Here is a 22,593-nt window from a genome sequence, read left to right as displayed (position 1 = left end):
ACTTTGGTCTCATTATGGCCCATTATGCACAGAGGGGAAGGTTCACATTCCGGGTGGAATGGCATCACCTAAAATCACCGATAATGCATGGCACTGGCTGCAACTGGCCGCAGATTTGGTGCCGTGTTAGTGAAACGCGGAAGAAAGCCAGCTTCTGGAGGACCAGGGCACAACCAGAAGTGGCGCCAGAGTCGCCGTGTGCATAATCGGTTACTCTGGGTTTTGCCACCGTTGTGTCCCGTCCCGTGCGTAAGCGGTTTGCTTCGCTCCTTCCCCCTCCATGTGACCCAAAATCACTGTTTCAGCGACCGTGCATGATAAGACAAGAGCCACTGGAGCAGACAATAATGTTAGCGAAAATTGAAGCAACAGGAAAATTGCACCCAACAGAAGGTGGATTGACTCAATCAAGGAAGCCATAGTCCTTAGTTTGTATGACCTGAGCAAGGCTATAAGTGATAGGAAATTCTAGAGGTCATTAATTCATATGGTCACCATCAGTCAGAAGCAACATAATGGCACTTAACACGCAGATTATTTATAAGGTTCCTGTTTGATTAAATGGAGGAGAGATCTCCTTGCCAGAAGGTTGGGATAAAAAATTACACAATAATTTAAAAGGGTAATTCTGATAAGGCTGGTCATTTCACTGAGTGTCCCTTTTGGTTAGATATGTCTCCAAGAAGAAAGATGAATGGCTAAAAAAAGAAAAAGTGAAGGCTGATTTGTCAGTTGCTGCAAATTGCATCCATAAATGTTTTTAATTGATCTTTCGTTTATAACCTGCAAGTACTCCTGGCACCAACCAAATTCATTGAGTGACCTTTCCCCAAAGACAGTAATATGCAAATGCATCAGACATAATTGCTAAGTAGTTCTTGTTAAGTTGACTCAGATTTATGATTAGGTCTCAAGGAAAACCATTTGTCCGTGCTCATCTGGATTAAAATAACCCATCAACAAGTCATTTGAGGTTATCACCCTGCTTAGAATTTAGGGCTTTGAGATGCAGAGACATCTGGATAACCCGAGCGTAGGTTAACCAGGTCTGACTATATTTTAATTTTTTATGTGGTTAAAATAGCGACAGTGAATTACATAAGCTGGCTAAAATTGCTCTCCCTTGGGTAGTAAACTCATTCTCACTGTGACAAAGCAGGGCTTGATTTGATTATTGTAAATAATGGAGTTTGTTGGTTTAATGAAATTGGTGAGATGAAAGTACTTAGCTCAACATTTGCTAAATTAATGCGGAAGTTATTTTTGAATGCCTGGCCCCAGAAGTAGCTGCTTCCTCTTTGACTACCTGTATGTTAGTCCCTCTGTTGAAACCATCACCGCACGTCAGAAAGGATTGATTTCCTGTGCCTGGGCTCTTGCATCTTTCCCCCCTCTCCAGTGGCTGTGATATTTCTCTAAGTTACAGGAGAGGGAACTAATAGGATATATGTTGAGATGTCTCCATTTAGCTGCTTCCTGAGAGATTGCCTGCCTTATACGGAGGTTCTTTCTTGCAAGCAGCCAAGACTCTAGTATAGGGGTAGTCAAATTGCGGCCCTCCAGATGTCCATGGACTACAATTCCCAGGAGCCCCCTGCCAGCAAATGCTGGCAGGGGGCTCCTGGGAATTGTAGTCCATGGATATCTGGAGGGCCGCAGTTTGACTACCCCTATAGTCGCCTTCCATCGGCACTTAAAAGAAAAAGTTGAATGAATCACAGCCAACTTTATGTAGCTTTGCAAACCAACAGACCATGTTTTTTAAAATCAATAGCCACTTGCATTAAAAAAGGAAGGACACAGAGCAGCATCGCCGTCTGATAGCATGAAAACATAAGATGGCAGGAATTGAAAGGCGGTCCTGCTGAAAGTCACACAATGCTACACGGAATTGTTCCCGTTCTCCGTAGAGAAGAACAGCTGTTGAGTGATGGCTCTCCTGAGATTCCTAAATATGGAACACACAGCTAAGTCAGACATATGAATAAATTCCTTTATGCAGTGGGGGGCAGGGGAAATGGGATTGTGGCAGCGGATTCTATTCCTCATGCTCTACACGTGCACCTTTGTACGTAAGTGGGTTTTTCACCATGTAGTTAGAAACTCTGGAAGATCAGTATCGGTGATGATGTGGAGATAGCCCTACGTGCATATAATCAACACATTCCTTTCAAGAAGTGCCATCAACTTCCATCTTTGCCTAGGGCTGCCGAAGTCCCCAATGGGGGGACTCTCACCCCGGTCCTGTTAAAAATGCAGCCTTAAATACTTACTGAAGAAGAGTTGGTTTTTATACCCTGCTTCTCTCTACCTATAGAACCTCAAAGCAGCTTACAGTCACCTTCCCTTCTCCACAGGAGAGTTTTGCTAGAAGAAGAAGAAGAGTTGGTTCTTATATGCCGCTTTCCCCTACCCAAAGGAGGCTCAAAGCGGCTTACAGTCGCCTTCCCATTCCTCTCCCCACAACAGACACCCTGTGGGGTGGGTGAGGCTGAGAGAGCACTGATATCACTGCCCGGTCAGAACAGTTTTATCAGTGCCGTGGCGAGTCCAAGGTCACCCAGCTGGTTGCATGTGGGGGAGCGCAGAATCGAACCTGGCATGCCAGATTACAAGTCCGCACTCCTAACCACTACACCAAACTGGCTCTCAAAGTGTGACTGGTCCAAAGTAATTTGGCAAGCTTCACATGGAGGAGTGTGAAATCAAACCCTGGTGCAGATTAGAGTCTGTTGGTCTTAGTCACTACATCATGCCTGCTCTTATGGGAAGCAGCAAAGGCTAGGAATTGCTGGGAACTCTGTGGTCTTACCATAGAGCACCCAGCAATTCCTAGAGCTATTGTTTGTCACTTCTGGTAAGTGCTTCCAGGAAATCCAGGGAGGTACATTTTACAAAATTACTGCCATTATGCTGCATCCCCACCCTCCAGCTAATTGTGGGGCACTGCTTGGCACCCCTATCCTTGCTTCTCCCTTCCAGCCATGCTCATTGTATACCATTAGAACATGTTCTTGTTTCTGAAAGTATTTCAATCCCTTTTCATCACATTTCTTACATGTAATAGTGTGTCAAATTATACTGGTATGTTGCACAAGAATTGCTCTTGTGACCCTGACCCGGATCACCCAGGGTAGCTGAGTTTCATCAGACTCTAGAAGCTAGGCAAAGTTGGCCCAGGTTAGTATTTGGATGGGAGACCACCAAAGAGGTTAAGGAGAACTGCCCAGAGACAGGCAATGGCAGCCCCCCCCCAAAGGTATCTTGCCCTAAAAATCCCATGCGGTCTCTATAAGTCACCTGTGGCTTGATGGCCCTTCACACCACCACATGTTATAGTGTCCCCATCCACAGATGAGTGTTCACTGTGACTCTGCTTGACTAGGGATGCAAGAATCTGTTTGTTTAATGTCTGCTTTTCTTGATACTCAAAGCAGATCACAAAATACAACTACAGTGCAAAAACACAGTGTAAGACATGCCATAAGCCTGTATTGTTGAACCTGTGAGCCTTTCTTCATTCCAGGGCTTCCATAAACTTGATGCCAGAAGTTTGCCCACTAAGTTCTAAGGTAAAGGTAAAGCACCGGGTCGTGTCTGACCTTTGGGGTGACACCCTCCAGCATTTTCATGGCAGACTCAATACGGGGTGGTTTGCCATTCCCTTCCCCAGTCATTACCATTTTAACCCCCCCCCCCCAGCAAGCTGGGTACTCATTTTACCGACCTCGGAAGGATGGAAGGTTGAGTCAACCTTGAGCCAGCTGCTGGGATTGAACTCCCAGCCTCATGGGCAGAGCTTTCAGACTGTGTGTCTGCTGCCTTACCACTCTGCGCCACAAGAGGCTTAATTCTAAGATGCCTCATTTTAGCCATTCTGGTCAATTGTTTTCCTTCTTTCCTTTAATGTTGTGCAGGAGGAAAAGTTTTACAGGTAGAACATGTCATAGTCAAGTTTTTGTATTGTCATCAACTCACAGCTGACTTACGGTAACTCTGTCTTGTTTTCAAGACAAGAGAAGTTCGGAGGTGGTTTGCCATTGCCTGTCTCTGTGTCACAATACTGGCATTCCTTGATGCTCTCCCATCCAAATACTTGCTCTCCCATCCAAATAGTCCCATCCAAATACTTGTTTAAGCTTCCAAGATCTGACAAAATTGGGCTAGCTAGGACTGGGTGAAAAAAGTAGACCTGCTGTCATTTAATCTTCATCTCAACTCTTTGAGAATACTGGACTTGTAGCCTCTGGTCCCCCTTCCCTGCGTATTTTTCCCATCCTTGTTTTCGTTCTCTGTCCTCCTCCCCAACTTCAACAAACTCTGAACAAAAAACAGTGATAGGCCACTCCAGAATGGAAAAACTACCGTATTTGCGGGCGTATAAGACGACCCAACATTTCCACTCAAAATATAGAGTTTGTTACATTACATTACAGTATTATGGGCAGCTATGTCTATCCCAACTGAAGCGCACCTGGCGTATAGGACGACCCCCCCACTTGGAGGCATGTTTTTCAGGGGGGGAAAGTATTATACGCCAGCAAATACTGTAAGTGCAGTAAAAGCATCAAAGAGGGGCACTAGTGCCACAAGCTCACCTTATATTCCTGTGGAGTTAGGCTTCAGACCTGAGCTGGCCCTTTGGTTTTTAATATAATTGCTAACTAATCTTTCCAGTCCATTTTGTGCTATCTATGAGCTGCTTAATTTCAGCTGTGACACTAGCTAGGACAGCCCAGGAGTATAACTGTCTTGTTCATAGCATGTCATCCCCAGTAATAGACAGAATGTGACAGGCTTGTACAAAGAACATCAAGAAAATGGATGTCTAACAACCTGATGCAACTTTCCCTGTGTTACTGAGGACGGTAGAGGAAAAAAACATGTTGCAGGGGAAAAAAATTAACCCACAGCTCTTTCAGGAGAATTTAACAATATGCTTCCTTTTATGTTTTCAATCTGAAATGTTTTGCTTTATTTTTACCTAGATATTTATGCCACCTTTCTTCCTGGTGTGAGACAGAAAATAGCTTACCAAATTGTTCTTCTGTTCTTCATTTTATCTTTACAATAAACTCCATATGAGGTAGATCGGGCTGAGCAGGGGTGACTGGCCCAAGGTTACCCACTAAGCTTCCATCCCAGAATGGGGATTCGAACTTGGTTCTTCCAGATTGTAGTCAAGTACTCCAACCACTATACCACATGTGACACTCCTCCTGGTTTCAACCTCTTTCCTTCCACCATGACTTTCCCTGCTGCAGAGGACTCTCAGGATCTGAAACTGGAGAGTTGTGCCACCTGATCCCTCCTTTCTCTGCCCTCTGCTCTTACCCATTGCCTGAACAGCAATCCTCCTTGGCCTTCCGCAGAACCTCCTTAAATAGGCTGTTATTCCAATCCCCACTGATGGTTAGCTCCTCCCCGCTACCCTTTCAACCAACCAGGTATGTCCTGGAGCTTATTTCTTAGGTTGTTACCTCCCTCAAGTAGGGCTTCATGATGTAATTACTTCCACCTGACTGCCAGACACCATTACTTAACCCAGAATCTGCAGCACTGCTTTGCCCTGCCAGTTTCAGAGTTACCAGCTGGGCTGAAGCAGTTGCTAGCTATAGATGGCTGGTCTCAGCTGAGGTGAGTTCAGGTTCATTCCATCATGGGACAGTGGGAAGAAAGCTTTGGAGCTTAATGTGGATATTTAGCCATTTGGTAAGAACTTCAGACTCTTAACTATCAAGTGTTTAGTACACTTCAGTCCTGGTATCCCAGGCAGACCAAATGCTGTCAAATAGCAAACTGAGATTTGGAAATTATAGACCTTCATGTTTCTGTCCTGTATCTTGACCTTTCCTTTGGAACGAATAAGCCTTTTCAGTTTTAATATAACTGTGATTAATGTCCTGTCTGTGGAGAGATTTCCACAAATGAAAGTTAGAATTAAAATTTACTGTGGATTTGTGATCAGAAATGAGACCGTACTTTGCAGTTTGGGATGACTGTGTTTAGTGAAAATGTAGAGTTGCCAACCACCAGGTGCTACCTGGAGATCGGTTTATTTATTAGATTTTTATATTGCCCTCCCATATGGCCCAGGGCGGTTCACAGAAAACATTGCAGGAGTAATACATATAAATAACATATTGACATTAATCTAACAGTGGCTTCAAATAGAATGATAACTTGGACAACCCTCAGGAACCTCAAGCTGCTTCAGGTCATGGAGGGGGTGTCTGAGGGGGGACCAGTGGATGTTGTTGGGTCAGTCGGACTCAAGGAGATGCTTGGTGGAGGATCTCCCTTTTGTAGTTTTGTTGCGAAACTTCTTCATCTTTGTAGTAAACATTGAATGTGACCAAAACAATCAAACACAGCACAAGGTGTTTTGGGAACAGAATAGAGTCCCACCATTTTTTTCCTCCTGTTCCGCAAATTATTATGGGTGCTGGATTGAAAGTCAATGGGAGATTGCCCAGTGCTACTGGGAAGGTGGTAAACCTACCTTTGTGACAAACCTAGGTGTTTCTTTGCACTGTTTATAAAATGCAGATTAAAGTAGTGTAGGACAGTTTGACCAGTTCCTAGGGTTGCCAGCTTTCAGGTGATGGCTGGAGATCTCCTGGGTTTGATTTCCAGGCAACAGAGATCAGCTCACCTGGAAAAAATATGACTGTTCTGGAAGGTAGACTCTGTTGGATTATACTGTGCTGATGTCCCTCCCCAGACTCCACCCCCAAAATCACCAAGTATTTCCCAACCCATAGCTGACATCCCTACCAATTTAGTAAAGAGACTTTAATCAGGATTTGTCTTCTCTTTCTGCTCCAATGTATGTCATAAGCTGATCTGGGGGAGCCCCTACATGTACAACTGTTTTGATTTTCTTAGCCATGCAAGCTGTGGGGAGAGGGTGATTTACTATGGGTCTTAACCTCAGGAGAGAAAGGGAGGGGGAACATCCTAGCACAAGCATGGGAGTAGAACATTGTAGTTTGGAAATAAAAACCCAGGTGGGGTTGTATGGAAAGATCTTTGAGCTGATCCTTTCAAGGTAATATTTGGTGACAGTTCCTTTAGCAGCAAGGTTTAAGCGGGGCCTACGTTAATGGAATTATTGCTGGAGGGGACCAGGTTATGCCAACCGGTCAGAGACAAAGCAGAAAGAAAATCGGTGAGGAAATTACACTGAAACGAGATTGCAAGTTGTCTTTTCCCATCTGCATTTGAAAGGGTATCATGGCACTTTGGCACCCATTCGGTGCACTACGGAGTGTGTTTTGACTACATGGATTGCAGGAGCCGAAGTCCTAGGGGCAAGTCTTAATTCTGTTAAGATGCGAACATCACAAACAAAGAGAGCAGTTTGCCATACACCAAAGCCTAGGGTGAATTGGCTGGCTGCAGGAGAGCTGTTGCCTTTCATTTCCAAAATGTTTTTTTTCTCCCGCTGTCAAACAAAGGCAGTGTGTGCTAATGCCCTAATACCTGACAGCATTAATTTACAATTCAGTGTTTGGATATTCCATTTCTTAATTGCATGTTGTTCTGCATTTAAGAGCACCTTCAATTACTACCTGATTACTTGTTAAAAGCTGCCTTTGTTCTAGTTCAATTTGGCCAAACAAAAGTAAGGCAGTTGAGGCTTCTAAAGGTTTCTATTGACAGTTAACCCCCTCACTAAAGAGCTGGAGTACCACAATGACTAAGGTCTCTGCAGTGTGGGTTATATGCAATAGCATATCTAAAGTATGGCAGCCCTGGGCACCATTCAAGATGGGGTGCACAGGAGAACCTGAGCTACTTTCTGCACATTTGTGCAGGTGGCACAGCAGATGCACGCTGTGCACTCTGCTGGTGGTTATGGAACACATGACATCTGGCAAGTCCTGTTGCTCTTCCAGCTGGGACATGAGCCAAATTTACAATAGTAGGTGTCTTTAAGCTGGGTGCCCCAGCTGAGCACTCCGACCTGCTTGGAAGGCAGCAATCTGAGAAGCTGCTATCTGGGCAGAGAGGCTCTGCAGTTCGGCTGTCCCTCCCCTCATGGGCTCCTCAGTCTTTGACTGCTCTGCCCTGCTGCTGTTTTCATGGATTGGGCCCCCCCCCTTCCTGGTTTTGGCTTGCTCATGGAAGAATAACGCCACAGAGCAGCAATAAGTGGAGCTTCATGCTGTCCAGCAGTCCTGGGTCACTCTGGACTCTGATCTTGGGCCAGGCAGCTTCTGAAAAATCTCACATTTTGGCAAGGGCGAGCTTGGTGGTAGGGTGGGGTTTAATCCTATCCAGAAATAAGTTGGGGAAGGAGAGAGGGAGGTCCAGGACATACCGATAACTCCCAAGCTGGGGCGGGGGAGAAGAGAGAGGATATTATGACATCTCTTGGTGTCCCCAAGATGCTACTGTGGTGAGTCTCCTGGTCTACTGGAGGGGCTGCAACTCTGCGTAGAAGTGAGGGAAGAAAACCCAGCTGGACTTGGGTAAAGTTTTGCTGTGTCTCCATGATGAGGAAAGTTTGCAGTTTGTAGAGGATGGCGTAGGCCTACTGAAGAAGGGAGTCCTTGGTGAAAAGTGCCTCCCTTTCCCTCTACAAGGGGCTGAAAGGGAAGGCTTCAATGGGGTGGGGGTGAGAACTACCTTTTATCTTTCCCCTTGCCCCCATGCCAATTTACAAGGTGCAAACATTTATGTTTGTAGACTTCTCTCACTACCTGTGGGAAGATAAAGAGAAAGGGTGGTTGGTGGATGATTCTAGGCTAGTAGCCCTTCCCTTGGGGGGGGGGTCTTGTGAGGGGTCAAAGAGCGTTAGAAGAAAAGGGATGGGGGTTGAGGAGGAGAGAGATGGAGGTGGCTTGTTATGGGACTGTGACGCACTGGCAAGTGGGGTTTCTGCGTATGAGAGCTCAGTTATGCATATCTTACAACTAACAGAACTCTGGACTTGGTTAGTCAAGCAAGAGACTGCTGTGATTATTGCAGCTGCTGTCTTTATTATATATATTATATTATGTATATTATATAATATACTTTTGCAGAGAACTTGTCTGAGGGTGTGCACAAGTTTCCAGGTACTCAACTATCTTCTCCCCCACCCCCATGAGGGGTGCAATTTCAGTGATTGCTATAGGCATAATGTTCCCTAGATACTCTCCTAGTTATATGCCCCTGAGTTTAATGCTAATGGGAAGTTTGTGTCTCCCCCCTCGCCACCAAATTCTCCACACAGTATTGCATTTATGCTCCTCCAGGGATTTTCCTGGCTTTTCTTTGATCCTTATCAAACCTGCTTTACTGCAGAGTCTTGGGAAGGGTTATAGTAAGGCCTGCTTTGTGAATGGGAATTGCAGATTTTCTGACCCATAGGGCAGCCATTTCCGCCCCCCTCCCTGTCTCCATGACAACCAATTCTGCCACCAAGCAGTGGAGAAGGGAGCTTTTGGGGGAAATATCAACACTAGATAACACCAGCACTGCTGATTAGTGTAGCGGTTTCTCTGAATTCCCAGCTTTTAAAAAAAGTATCTTGTATCTCCGCAAGACGAGGTCATTCCTGGACATCTCCAGGTCCCAACTGGAGGATGGCAACCCTAAAATTAACTTGAGAGTGCTAGGTAGCAAGACAAATAGATGAAGTTCCACAAGTGGAAGAGCTCCATTCTGATAGCCACCCATCCAAATCAAAAGATGGGGACGCCCAGAGTGGGGCCTCTGATGGAACCCTTAATAGGTTCGTGTCTATGGGAGCAAACAGTCTATTGGAAACCCCACTTTTATAGTCCTAAAGTGGAGTGCTGGTTGATTACCTGCAGAGCAAATGTCCCTGATGTGCATTCTCTGATTTTGACACTTGAAATATGTTGAAGGAGTGGCAGCTTGATTTAATACTGGCTTTGCCATGAACTTGATATAGTCATGTTATATTTGTGTGCTGTCTTTGTCTCTTTCAGTGTTCATCTGGCATCATCCCATTAATACTGTATTAAAGGTGAAGGTATCCCCTGTGCAAGCACCAAGTCATGTCTGACCCTTGGGGTGACACCCGCTAGTGTTTTCTTGGCAGACTCAATACAGGGTGGTTTGCCATTCCCTTCCCCAGTCATTACTGTTTTACCCCCCAGCAAGCTAGGTACTCATTTTACTGACCTTGGAAGGATGGAAGGCTGAGTCAACCTTGAGCCGGCTGCTGGGATCGAACTCCCAGTCACCTGGTCAGAGCTTCAGACAGCCAGTTTGGTGTAGTGGTTAGGAGTGCGGACTTCTAATCTGGCATGCTGGGTTCGATTCTGCACTCCCCCACATGCAGCCAGCTGGGTGACATTGGGCTTGCCACAGCACTGATAAAACTGTTCTGACCGAGCAGTGATATCAGGCTCTCTCAGCCTCACCCACCCCACAGGGTGTCTGTTGTGGGGAGAGGAATGGGAAAGTGACTGTAAGCCGCTTTGATCCTCCTTCGGGTAGGGAAAAGCGGCACATAAGAACCAACTCTTCTTCTTTTCTTCTTCTTCCTTACCACTCTGTGCCACAAGAGGCTCTTAGTACTGTATTAGCCCTATTTAAATTTTGAATGTTGATAAGAGTCAAACCTTTTTGGTATTGTTATATGGTAGATCAGTGTTGCTGTTGTTCCTTTATAGCAACATTATTTGTATTTCACTCTCTATACTGACAGAGCCCTTCCTTCCAGCTAAACTACGGAATAGCTAGTTGTGATTCTCCAGTGGATCAGGACACAGTGAGAAAGTTTGGAAGTTAAGATTTCTTACCAATAGAGATCGCAGTTCTAGTGTGTTTGAAATTTCTTTGCTGTGTGTTTGGGGGGGGGGGGTGTAGACTAGCTTTGATGGCACAGGAAGACCTGTGCAAAGGAATTGTTTTCTTCAAGCCTGCTTCCTTCTTAACAACTGCTTTTGAATCTCATTCCAGCTATTGAGAGGAGTCTATCCCCATAAGTTACAGCCTCTTTCATGCTGTAGGTTCTTCATCACTTTTAGAGTAGGTCTATGGCCCCTGGCCAGCCTCCAAAGCCTCACCTTTCTACAGCCCCTGCCTTTGCTAGCTGCTCAAAGGTGGAAGCCAGGATTATGTAGAAGCCAAATGGAGGATCCTTGCTGTGTGGCAGCCATCCTGGACAAGGTAGAGGTTCAGATAACATTGTCCACGTTCCCCCACCCCATGCTGATGGCAGTGTCTTCTGCTCCCAAGGATGTGAGCTAGTGACTAAATGCTGCTTAAGGTGGTGGTGGTAGTGGAGGAAGTCTTAATCTGAATTATCCTGTAGAGCAGGGGTAGTCAACCTATGGTCCTCCAGATGTCCATGGGCTACAATTCCCATGAGCCCCTGCCAGCATTTGCTGGCATATAAGAATTGTCGTCCATGGACATCTGGAGGACCACAGGTTTGACTACCCCTGCTGTAGAGTTTTAAGATGACCTGGGGACCGACCTTCTGTGCATTTCCCCTTCCTCCCGAGTCTTTTTTGAACAAGTTTGTTTTTTCTTGCTTTAAGGCAAAATCCTTTTCCTCTGTCTAGACAATGATCGGACTTGCTCAGGTTTGTTAGTGGGCTGCTGCTGCTTTTGAAGAAAAATGTAATGAATAAACAGGAACTGTACAGAGAAATACAAATGAAAGGAAAAAATATGTAGAATCAAGAAGCTCATGAAATTACAGCAGGGTCAAACTTGAGTTTTGTAGATGGTGCAGTTCCATAATTTCCCGTCAGAGAATGTGCTAGGGACTTGAACACTGGCTGAAGAGAAACTCTCTCAGCAACAGAACTGAGAATGACTTTGCATGTGTTCAGATGCATGGCTTTTAACTAACAAGATCCATAGCTCTGCTTTAGCACCAAAATTGACTTCCAGAAGCAGGCTAAATTCTAATCCAGCTGCCTACAAAAGATGTTTCCCAGGTTTTTCTCTTACCTTAATTTTTTAAAAAATATGCTAGGCTAAAAAACTGGAAATAATTAGTGCACTGTGGTGGGACTACTGAATCATAGAATCATAGAGTTGGAAGGGACCATTCAGGCCATCTAGTCCAACCCCCTGCTCAACGCAGGATCAGCCCAAAGCATCCTAGAAAAGTGTGTATCCAACCTTTGCTTGAAGACTGCCAGTGAGGGGGAGCTCACCACCTCCTTAGGCAGCCTACTCCACTGCAGAACTACTCTGACTGTGAACATTTTTTTCCTCAATCCAACCATTGATCTATCAAACTCAATGTTGTATATTCTGACTAGTAGCAGCTGTCCTGAGGCATGGACTAAAAGTTTGAATACTATTTTATTTTTCAATCATTGTAAAACAGAATAAGAGGGAGAAAAAAGTGTGGGTTCCAAAATATTCCCAGAAGTAATATCCTGGAAACCATACCCTCTGATTCCCTTTTTATAACATTTTGGAGGGATATTAATCATAGAATCATAGAATCATAGAATCATAGAGTTGGAAGGGGCCATACAGGCCATCTAGTCCAACCCCCTGCTCAACGCAGGATTAGCCCTAAGCATCCTAAAGCATCCAAGAAAAGTGTGTATCCAACCTTTGCTTGAAGACTTCCAGTGAGGGGGCACTCACCACCTCCTTAGGCAGCCTATTCCACTGCTGAACGACTCTGACTGAGAAAAACTTTTTCCTGATATCTAGCCTATATCGTTGTACTTGAAGTTTAAACCCATTACTGCGTGTCCTTTCCTCTGCAGCCAGCAGAAACAGCATCCTGCCCTCCTCCAAGTGACAACCTTTCAAATACTTAAAGAGGGCTATCATGTCCCCTCTCAACCTCCTTTTCTCCAGGCTGAACATTCCCAAGTCCCTCAACCTATCTTCATAGGGCTTGGTCCCTTGGCCCCAGATCATCTTCGTCGCTCTCCTCTGTACCCTTTCAATTTTATCGATGTCCTTCTTGAAGTGAGGCCTCCAGAACTGCACACAGTACTCCAGGTGTGGTCTGACCAGTGCCGTATACAATGGGACTATGACATCTTGTGATTTTGATGTGATGCCTCTGTTGATACAGCCCAAAATGGCATTTGCCTTTTTTACCGCTGCATCACACTGCCTGCTCATGTTTAGTTTACAATCCACAAGTACCCCAAGGTCTCGTTCACACACAGTGCTACCTAGAAGCGTATCCCCCATCCAGTAGGCATGCTTTTCATTTTTCTGACCCAGATGCAGAACTTTACACTTATCTTTATTAAATTGCATCTTGTTCTCATTTGCCCATTTTTCCATTGTGTTCAGATCTCGTTGAACTCTGTCTCTATCTTCCGGAGTATTTGCCAGTCCTCCCAATTTGGTGTCATCTGCAAACTTGATGAGTAGTCCCTCCACCCCCTCATCTAGATCATTAATAAATATGTTAAAAAGTACCGGGCCGAGCACCGAACCCTGAGGTACCCCGCTACTCACCTCTCTCCAGTCTGATGAAACACCATTGACAACAACTCTTTGAGTGCGGTTCCCTAACCAATTCCCTATCCACCTAACGATCTGAAAATCCAGATTGCAGTCCTTCAACTTATCCATCAGAACATCATGGGGAACCTTGTCAAAAGCTTTACTAAAATCCAAGTAAATGACATCAACCAAATTTCCCCGATCCAGCAAACATTAACATTATACATGCTCAGAGAAGGAAGCTAAAGTATTGCATGCCTGTCCCTTGCCTGGAACAGAGAAATAAAAACAGGCCTGAGATTTCACCTTGAGGCAGCCTATGTTGTAGAGGAGAGATTACCATTGGGCTGAGGTAGGATAGCATCCAGGGAAGCATAAGGTGGAGAGAAGGTGAATATATGAAGTTGCATTATGTAGAGTCAGCTAAATGGTTCTAAGTCATCAGTATTCCTTACTCTGATTGGCAGGTAAACTGAGAGCCAGTTTGGTGTAGTGGTTAGGAGTGCGGACTTGTAATCTGGCATGCCAGGTTCGATTCTGCGCTCCTCCACATGCAACCAGCTGGGTGACCTTGATATCAGCGCTCTCTCAGCCTCACCCACCTCACAGGGTGTCTGTTGTGGGGAGAGGAATGGGAAGGCGACTGTAAACCGCTTTGAGCCTCCTTCGGGTAGGGAAAAGCTGCATATAAGAACCAACTCTTCTTCTTCTAAATTTTGTAAATGAATGGGAAGGATTTGATGAAGACTGTAAGAAAAGGATTCTCCCCTCCCCCCTTATGAAGTTGGCCAACATATGCCTATATGGTCCTGAAAGGATTATTGCAGCAGAAAAAAATACGTTACTTATTGAATTTTAACTGCTGGTGCTCTGCTTCCCTTGCTTTTAGGAAATGCTATTTCCTTAGCACGTATGAATTATGATATTTAGAAACTTGTCCTCATTATGCTACATAAATGCATTCCATTAAGACAATTGTCAAATGCTGATGGTATTTACTAGACATCCTTGCTTGTTCAGTAAATATTTTAAGAACAAACTGCGGAGACCATATGGAATTTAATTCAGCGTCAGGCTCTCACTGTGGATGGGCAATGGCTTGTGTAATTTGGTCCTAAACCTTCTGTCAATGAAAGGGAGTGAGTCATTCCCACATATTGAGGAAAAGAGCAGTGGTCCATCTGCCATAAGGTTAAAGCCCATTCAGGCAAATGAGACTCCATTTGTCATCTTTCTTTGGGGTCGGAATTAAAATATAAATGTTTCTCAACTTTTTAAAAATAGTACTGTTCCATACAAGTTTAATTAATAGCTTGGTGTTCAACCAATGATAAAAGTGTGAGTTAAATCTGGCTATGAAGGGTTGTACTATTAGGAGATGTATCGTTTCTATGGTCATGAGGTAAGTCAATCCTGGACTTTTCTCGCTTGCTCTCTCTCCCTCTTTCACTCTCTCTCTTCTATAGGTCAGTCAAGTGGGCCCTTCCCACAAGATCAGGTCTGTGCTGAGAGAGGATATTAATTAAATTTGAAAGATTCCAGGGATTGGGCCTGCCCATTTAGTGATTTATTTTTAATTTCATTCACAAAATTTATATGCTGCTTTTCTGCCCAGTGAGAGCTACCAAGACAGCTAAAACAGGATATTATGGAAACATATCCTAAAATTAGTTTATGAAAACAGTCAAAACAACACAATAGAATATATATTTATAGCATTAAATAATTAAAACAGGAGGGATCATTGAGGAAATACCAAGATGAAACACAAAAATGAGTTTGTACAGGCAGAATACAGTGATGGAAGAAGCCAAATGAATATCCTTTGAGAGGCAATTCCATAGTTTTGGTGCCATGAAGGCCCTTTTTCAGGGTTGTTACCTGAATAATCTCAGAAGGTAGGGGCACCCAAATAAGGGCCTTGAAAGTTAAATTTAGAAGTCAGGTTGGTTTATATGGGAGCAGGCAGTCCTTCAAGAATGCTGGTCTCAAGCCATTTAGTTTTTTTAAAGCATCAACACCAGCAGCTTGAGTTGGTCTCAGAAACATCTTTGAAGCTAGTGTATGACAGTGGAATCTAACCCACTCCGGTCAATATCCTGCCTGCAGCATTCTGAACCTACTGGGTGGTCCAAGGGATGTATGCACTGCGGAAAGCATGGTGCCTCCAGAAATCTGCAGAGCTTGGCACAACATTTGCCCATTCATATCGGCAAGGCCTTATTACATCTGTAAAGACTTGAACAGAGCTAGGAAGGATGGTAGGTGCATCATTGGGAGAAAAATTGGGGAGGCTTTTTGCTGGGGGAGATTTGGAGATTACTTTGCTATTGCATTTTTTTCACACATAATAGTGAGTAGAAACATATTTTAATACAATAGTGTAGCTGGGTTTATGCAGATGTGGTACTACTCAAAACCTATAGGCTAAATGAGTAGTATCATTTAAGTAAGCAGAATCAAGCTAGTTTAGTTTTTATATGGAAAACGTAACCTTTAAGCTTACATGTATGACATCTATTTGACAGCTGAATTTAGTTAGTACTTTATACTGTGCTTAATTCTTTCTTCCCTGCTTTTTGTTATCTTAGTCACAGTAAACATGGTACTTTGAAAAAAGCACAGTTCAAAAATACTTCAGTACAGAGCATTGTTCTGTAGGAAAAGGAGTTCAGCAATGTGATTTTCACCGTTCCATCCTTACAAAGCTATAATTTAGGTATATTACTTTACCCAGCAATTACTATGTAAACATTTATTTAGCCTTAGTGCTTAACACTCCCCTGAATTTTCATGTTTTTCAGTGTTTGCATGGAGATTTGAATTTGAGGTAGCATTTGTTGGATCAGGAGTCAAATTTAAGCAAAACACTTAAAAAAAACACACACATCCATAATTTACTCATGCTGTGTTTTGCTCTGCTACTATGTTCAGATTTGTCATTGAATGTTGTCTATGTCACGTATCTCTGTAGCAGCCTTTTTTTGCATGGACACACCATGGTTTTTTGCATGGACACACCGTGTATTGCTCTTTGTCTCAAGGTCCCTTTCTACAGATAACCCAACTTTTCTGAGCCAGATTGACTTATCACTTTTTGTTTTGTTTTGAATCTGCAGTTCAACAAGTGATTGATTTCTCTTTTATCTGGTATCATGTTATTACCCAGGGATGTATAGATGCCTGTCTTCTCTCGTGAAGCCGAGGGATTAAAGAGTAATGTGATACACTCTCTGTGATTGATAGTGAAAGGATATTGCAGCCTTCCTTATTTTGTCCTGCTGTGTAATTTTGTCATCTGTTGCTTTGATAGGCATTCCCTGTGGGTTATGATTTCAGTCCGCCTTCAAGAGTATGTAGAACCAAATTATGGTATTGTTTATAGGCATTTGATTCCAGTCCTTGTGGCTAAGGTAGAGAAGCCTTCTTGAGGTTCTCTTCCTTTCAAAACATTTTTTCATAGTCCCTGGGTAAGCATGATGTGGTAGATTCTTGGGAGTTAAACCTCTGGCTATCCCTGAAGGCTAATACGGAAAAGACTAAAAAATAATTGCAGAAACTTTTAGGCCTGCCCCCCTCAAGAAAGTAAGATTTGCAAAGAAAGAAAACAAAACCCTTAGGCATATCATTTTAAAATCTTCCTTTCCGGTACATGAATTGTGAAGAATTTCCATTCCCTGGTGAAAAGGAGAATTCCCTAACCTCTCACCTTCAACGTTTAGTTTGACTTCAGTCAAGGAAATCAGGGGCTTACAGTGCAGTCTCTTCTTCTGAGCAGATATCAGCTTGACACCCAGTGAGACTTAGATCATTTTCGTATTAGGAAACAACTCTCAAGTTATTGATTCGATTGCCATTTTTGTACAGCTGTCTATGAGATCCTGTAACTGTAGAACTATTAATGCTTTAAATGTATTTTTCTTCTTCAGTCATCTTTCTTTATATGCCAATGAAGGTCTTCTGATTCGGACACCCAGCGCTGAATGGCTTCTTCAAATGACATTTCTAGGGTCTCCATCTCCAATTTTCTTCTCCTTATCTCCAGATATATCCCCAGGTGGTGAAGCACTTCCCTATTTCTAGCTCTCTTATTTCTCCCTTCTACTCCTGGACTGTTATGTTGACTCTTATTTGTACTAGAACATCCTGGCTCTATCCTTTCTGAGCTGGAGCTAGGAAGACTGTCAAGATCTCAACCTCTGCACAGCTAGTTTTCCTGGCAACTCATCTGCCCATCTTCTCAGTGCTTTCCACTTTGGATGAGACATTGAGCAGCCTTCCATGCTATTTTCTACATGAGGTGTTTCTCATAGGAGTTAAGCAGACTTCCAAAAAAATCAAAAGGAATTGCCCTTGGACAAGAGGCAATTGGGAGAAAATCTCATTTTGCATAAGCCAGATTCTCTCTGCTCAATGCCTACATGTAGTTGTCGTTCAACAGGCTTCAGTACTCCTGTTCTGCAGTTGTTTCACTGCTTCTGAAGGAGATGTGAGAAAAGTATTATCTAGTATCTTAATTTGCTGTGCAAATCATTTTGTCCTTGCTTCCCTTCTGTTAGCTAATCTAGTGTTATGCTAGCCACAACTGTCACCCTGTGCTGGTGTTCTACAATGCTACAAAGTAAGAAATGGAGAATGGGTTGCTTTGGGTTGTTTCAATAGTAGTGGTTTGAGGAAGCAACAGAACTGTATTCAGCAAATAACGGTAAGGTGCATCTAGGATATTGGGGTTTATCCAACCCTCCATAGACTTCACAGGACAGGACTTTGCTATTTCCCCTCCCTGCTGTAGCTCAGAGAGACCTATGAAATGTGTGTGGAGGGGGGGGGGTGTTAGTGGAACAGAAGATTGGCCTCTTCAGAGGAAAGGGGAAATTCTTTATATATTTACTTCCTTGATTTATAGTCTCATCTTTCTGAGTCTCAAGGGAGGTTATAAGTGAAAACAAGAACGGTCTAGTACTTCTGTATTTATGCAAGTGTCGTCAAGCCAACTTATGATGATTCAGCAAGGGGCCTTCAAGGCAAGTGAGAAGCAGAGGTGGTTTGCCATTGTTTTTCTCTGTGGAGGCTTTCAAAACAGTCTCTCATCTGAGTACCAACCCCACTTAGCTTCCAAGATCTGATGAGGTTGGGCTGTATCATGTCATCTTCCTTCCCCATACAATACATGCAACCCCTCAAAAAAATTAGTGACCTGTACACTAAAAAACAAACAAACAAAAAACAGTAACATGCAGAGAAATCAAGCAGCATTACAAGACTGGAGAACAATGCAACAAGGAAACATTCTGTGGCATGCAACAAACAATGTAATAAAACGATTACAGAATTTGAGAATGAGGTATTAAAAACAATATAGTATTTACAATGATTTCCTTAATTTCCTCAGACATTGATGAAAGCCTTATTTAGTCACCTGAGCATATGGGAGACTTTTTGACCTCACTAGGAAGGTTGTTCCACCAGGTGGGAGTCACAACAGAGAATCCCTGGGGAGTCACAACAGAGAATCCTTTTGTGGGGTGGAACCTTCAGATAGCTGAGAGGGGTGGCGCTGCAGTTGAGCATATCGGGAGAAGTAGTCCTACAGATATGTAGGTTCTAGACCTTGAAGGGCTTCAAAGGTGATAATTAGGGATGGAGGGGGATTTACCTTGTTCAGGAGGGAGGCCCAGCTGACGTGTAGTGTCATGCCTATGTCACTGCCCAGCTGTGCCGTATCGCATTGGAGATGTTGGGGTGACACTCTGGTGTTTGGGCAAAAGCTCTATGGTAAATTTGGCTTCTACCATAGAGCTTTCACCTGAATATCAGACTGTCACCCAACATCGTGCTGACACTTTCAGGTCATGTGGGCAGGGATATAGACATGTTGCTACACATTGGCTGCATCTCCCTCATTGCCCAGATCCCCCTTTGCCAGCCAGCTGACTGGTGGTGGGATCTGGTAGCAACCTACACTGTGGAGGGAGGAAGTCTGGCAATCCTAGTAATAACCACTACTTTGAGTTGAACCTGGATGCTAAACATTTATCAATGGAGTGACTGCAGAGGAGGAGGAATTGGTGAAAGTCATCAACCTCAGTTGTGCAAACAGAAATGCCATTCTCTCTGATGGTTTTGGTATAATAATTCAGTGTGATTGAAATCAGAAAAGATTCCAAGAAGCTAAACTAACAAAGCAGTTATGCCATTGGCCAACTGGCCCAACTGAGCCTGGTCCAACCTCACAGGGTGTCTGTTGTGGGGAGAGGAAGGGAAAGGTATTTGTAAACTGCTTTGGGACTCCTTAAAGTAGTGAAAAGTGGGGTATAAAAAAAACAGCTCTTCTAGTACTGCTTCCTCTGGTCCTAGGCCAGTATTGCTTCTTGAGTCTCTGACTGGTTGGATATTGAATCTCAAGCACTTCTACTTGCTGCGTAGCTGTGGCCTCTCTCCAACTCCATAGAAATGATTCAAGAGGCAATTTTGACATAGATAAACTGAAGCGATTTAGGAATGTGTTTAGCCCTCTACCCCCTTTTTTTCTTTTGCAGTTCTCTCTGTGCTCTGCCTACTCTCTCTACTTAAGCAAATTAGAACAGAATGTCATTTCAGAATTATTGATACTATTAAATGTTCAGATTGCACAGTATTGTGCCACAGTTTGCCCGGAACTGATTCGGAGCAAGAGAAAAATAGCAATTCCAGTAATAGCTGTTAAAAGGAAAGAATTATTAAAACTTATTAAGCATAATGTAACATAATGCACTTTGTGAACTGTTGAATCATTCAGCTGCTTCTTTTAGGTTCATTTGCGTATCACATTTTTGTTCATTTGGAGAAGTAAAGTATAGCATACAGTGTTTAAGCCACAATGCATAGATTGTTTCCTAAAAATACACTTTTTGAAATTAAAGTTTTTAAAGAGAGTTGTTGTGTGTGTTTTTTTTAAGCTTCTTGGCATGTCATGAGTTCCTTTTAGCTCTAAAAAATGTTTACGACATCTATGTGCAAGCTCACAAAACACAGAAGGCTTTGTGTGTGGAACTGGGAAATTAAAATTATCAAAATCTTACAGCTGCACACTCTGTTATGGATATTTAATTTAGTTCTATGCTGTTAATCCACAGTGCCTGTATTAACAAAGGGTTTTCAGCTGCTTCAAAAACAAGCCCATTTTTGCAATAATTGCTGTGCTTTCGGTCACACCACAAGATGAACACAATTTTTTTTAAAAAAATTGCTCAGTAAGTAAAGGATGAAAACCCAACCATGTACTTTTAAGGGGAAATGCCACTTCATGTGCAGTCGACCCATTGGACTTAGAAACAGTAGCATATTTTCCCTTGAAATATAGGATGCCTGAAAGGACACTATGTCTCCCAGCTCTCAGTCACTGGCTTCAGTTTTGATGGGAAGAGTTTGCCAGTGGCCTGGAATTAAAAGATGGGTAGAGAGGAAGGAACTGAAAATTCGTTGACAGCGTGTCTGCCTGTTTACGATGCCAGACAATGGGATGCATGTGAAGCATGACTGGGTCTATTCATTCACCCATCAGCACTTGGCATGTTTGCCCCGTCACCGCATCAGAGCGGCAGGAAACGTACAGTATGCAGAGAAATTTTCCTTGACCTCCCAGGTCCCCTTTGGCTCCTCATCTGAAAATCTCAGCGGGGGGAAGGAGAGGCTCAGATTTAATAGAACTGCCAGCTCTTTCAAAAGGAGACTGGACTGTGTTGGGGACAGGGCAGCCAGCCATAAACCAGTGGGACACCTATAAGCGTGCAATGGTTGCGCAACACCGAACGCAGCTGTCCTCCGGCTGTAATTGTGCAGTGGCCTCGACGCTCTGGACGACTGTTGTTAATGCTAGATTTGAGCTCCGGATCCACCGTCCAGGGTTCTGGAAGGACTTAAATGGCACACCACCCGCTTCCCTTTGCTCCCCCTCCCCCCTCCACCTTCTGTCACCAAAATGCTGCCCGAGGCCGAGATCTGCTTTGCTAAGTATGACCTCAGCTTTCTCATTTAATCACCTGCCAAGCCCTTTAATTTGGCAACTAATGTGCTTGAAAATGAAACATAAAATGAAAAGCGAAACCCCAATTACTTCGTGCTTGAGTCAGGCACTTGAGTCTTTCCCCTTCTCTCTCTCTGGCATTCGGATGCAAAGCGAGAGCCTGTTGACTTCTTAGCTTGTCTGGAGAATGCCGCTATCTTTGCTGCAAATCTGCTGGAAATAGCATGACATGAAATACTTATTTTTTTAAAAAATCTTGTTTTGGTAACGTGCCTGCCATTCGTTGCAATCCCAGCTGCTTCTCCCAGCTGCTGAGTCCCTCTGTGGTCCCTCTTTGCAGCACTTGCCATTGGAAAGTAAATACATTCTATACAAATCGCTGTTTACTGTTATGTTAATGGTCCAATTTAAAAACTGATGAAAGCACAGGGACTCCAAATGAGGGCTACCAGTAGCTGCCTTGCATCCCTTAAGCCTCTCCTTTGGAGCCAGACTAGAAGCTGTGCCTCACTGGAGGGTTTTTCCTCCAGTTTCAGGTCAGATTAGCCTCATGTTCAAAGTTCAGCAGCAGCAGAAGAGTTGGGTTTTATGCCCCATTTTTCTCTACCTCGAGAAGTCGTAACAAACATCTTCTTTCCTCTCCCCAACAACAGACACTTTTGTATAATGGAGATAATTTAATAAAAAATATTTTACCACCCAATATATATATTACCCCAAAACAGACACCCTGGCTTCATGTGGAGGGGTAGGGAATGAAACTCAGTTCTCCAGATTACAGCCTGCTGCTCTTAACAGTACACTATACTGGCTCTCTTGGAGAGTGCAGTGATTTCAGGTACATCTATTCCACTGTATATTTCTGGTAAGGCTTTGGAGGAGCATGTCTCATGGCTTAAGTGCCACTCAAGCGCTTAACACCCACTCAGGGTGTCCCGCCCCGAGTGCCTCCTCCTCCAACCGGCTTGCCTGTCTGTCCAGCGGCCAGCCAATCACTTTCTGTCCCCCACCCCTGACCACCCCCTCCTCCTTACACTTCCCTCTGAGGCTCAGAGGCTGCAGATCCCTGCTGTGTGAGAGCTCCCCCCTGCCCGTGAGTTCCCTAACAGTTGCATCCAGCCTTTCCAGGTCCTGGGAGGAGGAGGAGGCCGTCCACAGAGTTCTTCCACCCCCACATCTAGCGC

The 22,593-nt window shown here is 43.9% G+C and overlaps 1 protein-coding gene across 8 annotated transcripts in view; it reads left to right on the top strand.

The window, feature by feature from the left end:
• The window catches only part of GRID2 (glutamate ionotropic receptor delta type subunit 2), an 857,916-nt gene that overhangs the window by 149,246 nt on the left and 686,077 nt on the right, over window positions 1–22,593 (top strand). Inside the window, exon 1 of one of the 8 annotated variants that reach the window (XM_077300878.1) lies at window positions 5,598–5,637. The exons of the other annotated variants lie outside the window; for them this stretch is intronic. The gene's annotated coding sequence lies outside the window, so the exon portion shown is untranslated. Of the gene's footprint in view, window positions 1–5,597; window positions 5,638–22,593 lie in introns of those variants that run through there. 8 annotated transcript variants of the gene reach the window in all.

Source organism: Paroedura picta, chromosome 10 (assembly GCF_049243985.1).
Source record: "Paroedura picta isolate Pp20150507F chromosome 10, Ppicta_v3.0, whole genome shotgun sequence".
NCBI lineage: Eukaryota > Metazoa > Chordata > Lepidosauria > Squamata > Gekkonidae > Paroedura > Paroedura picta.
The sequence above is the reverse complement of the archived record's forward strand: the minus strand, read 5'-3'. Positions and strand labels throughout refer to the sequence as shown.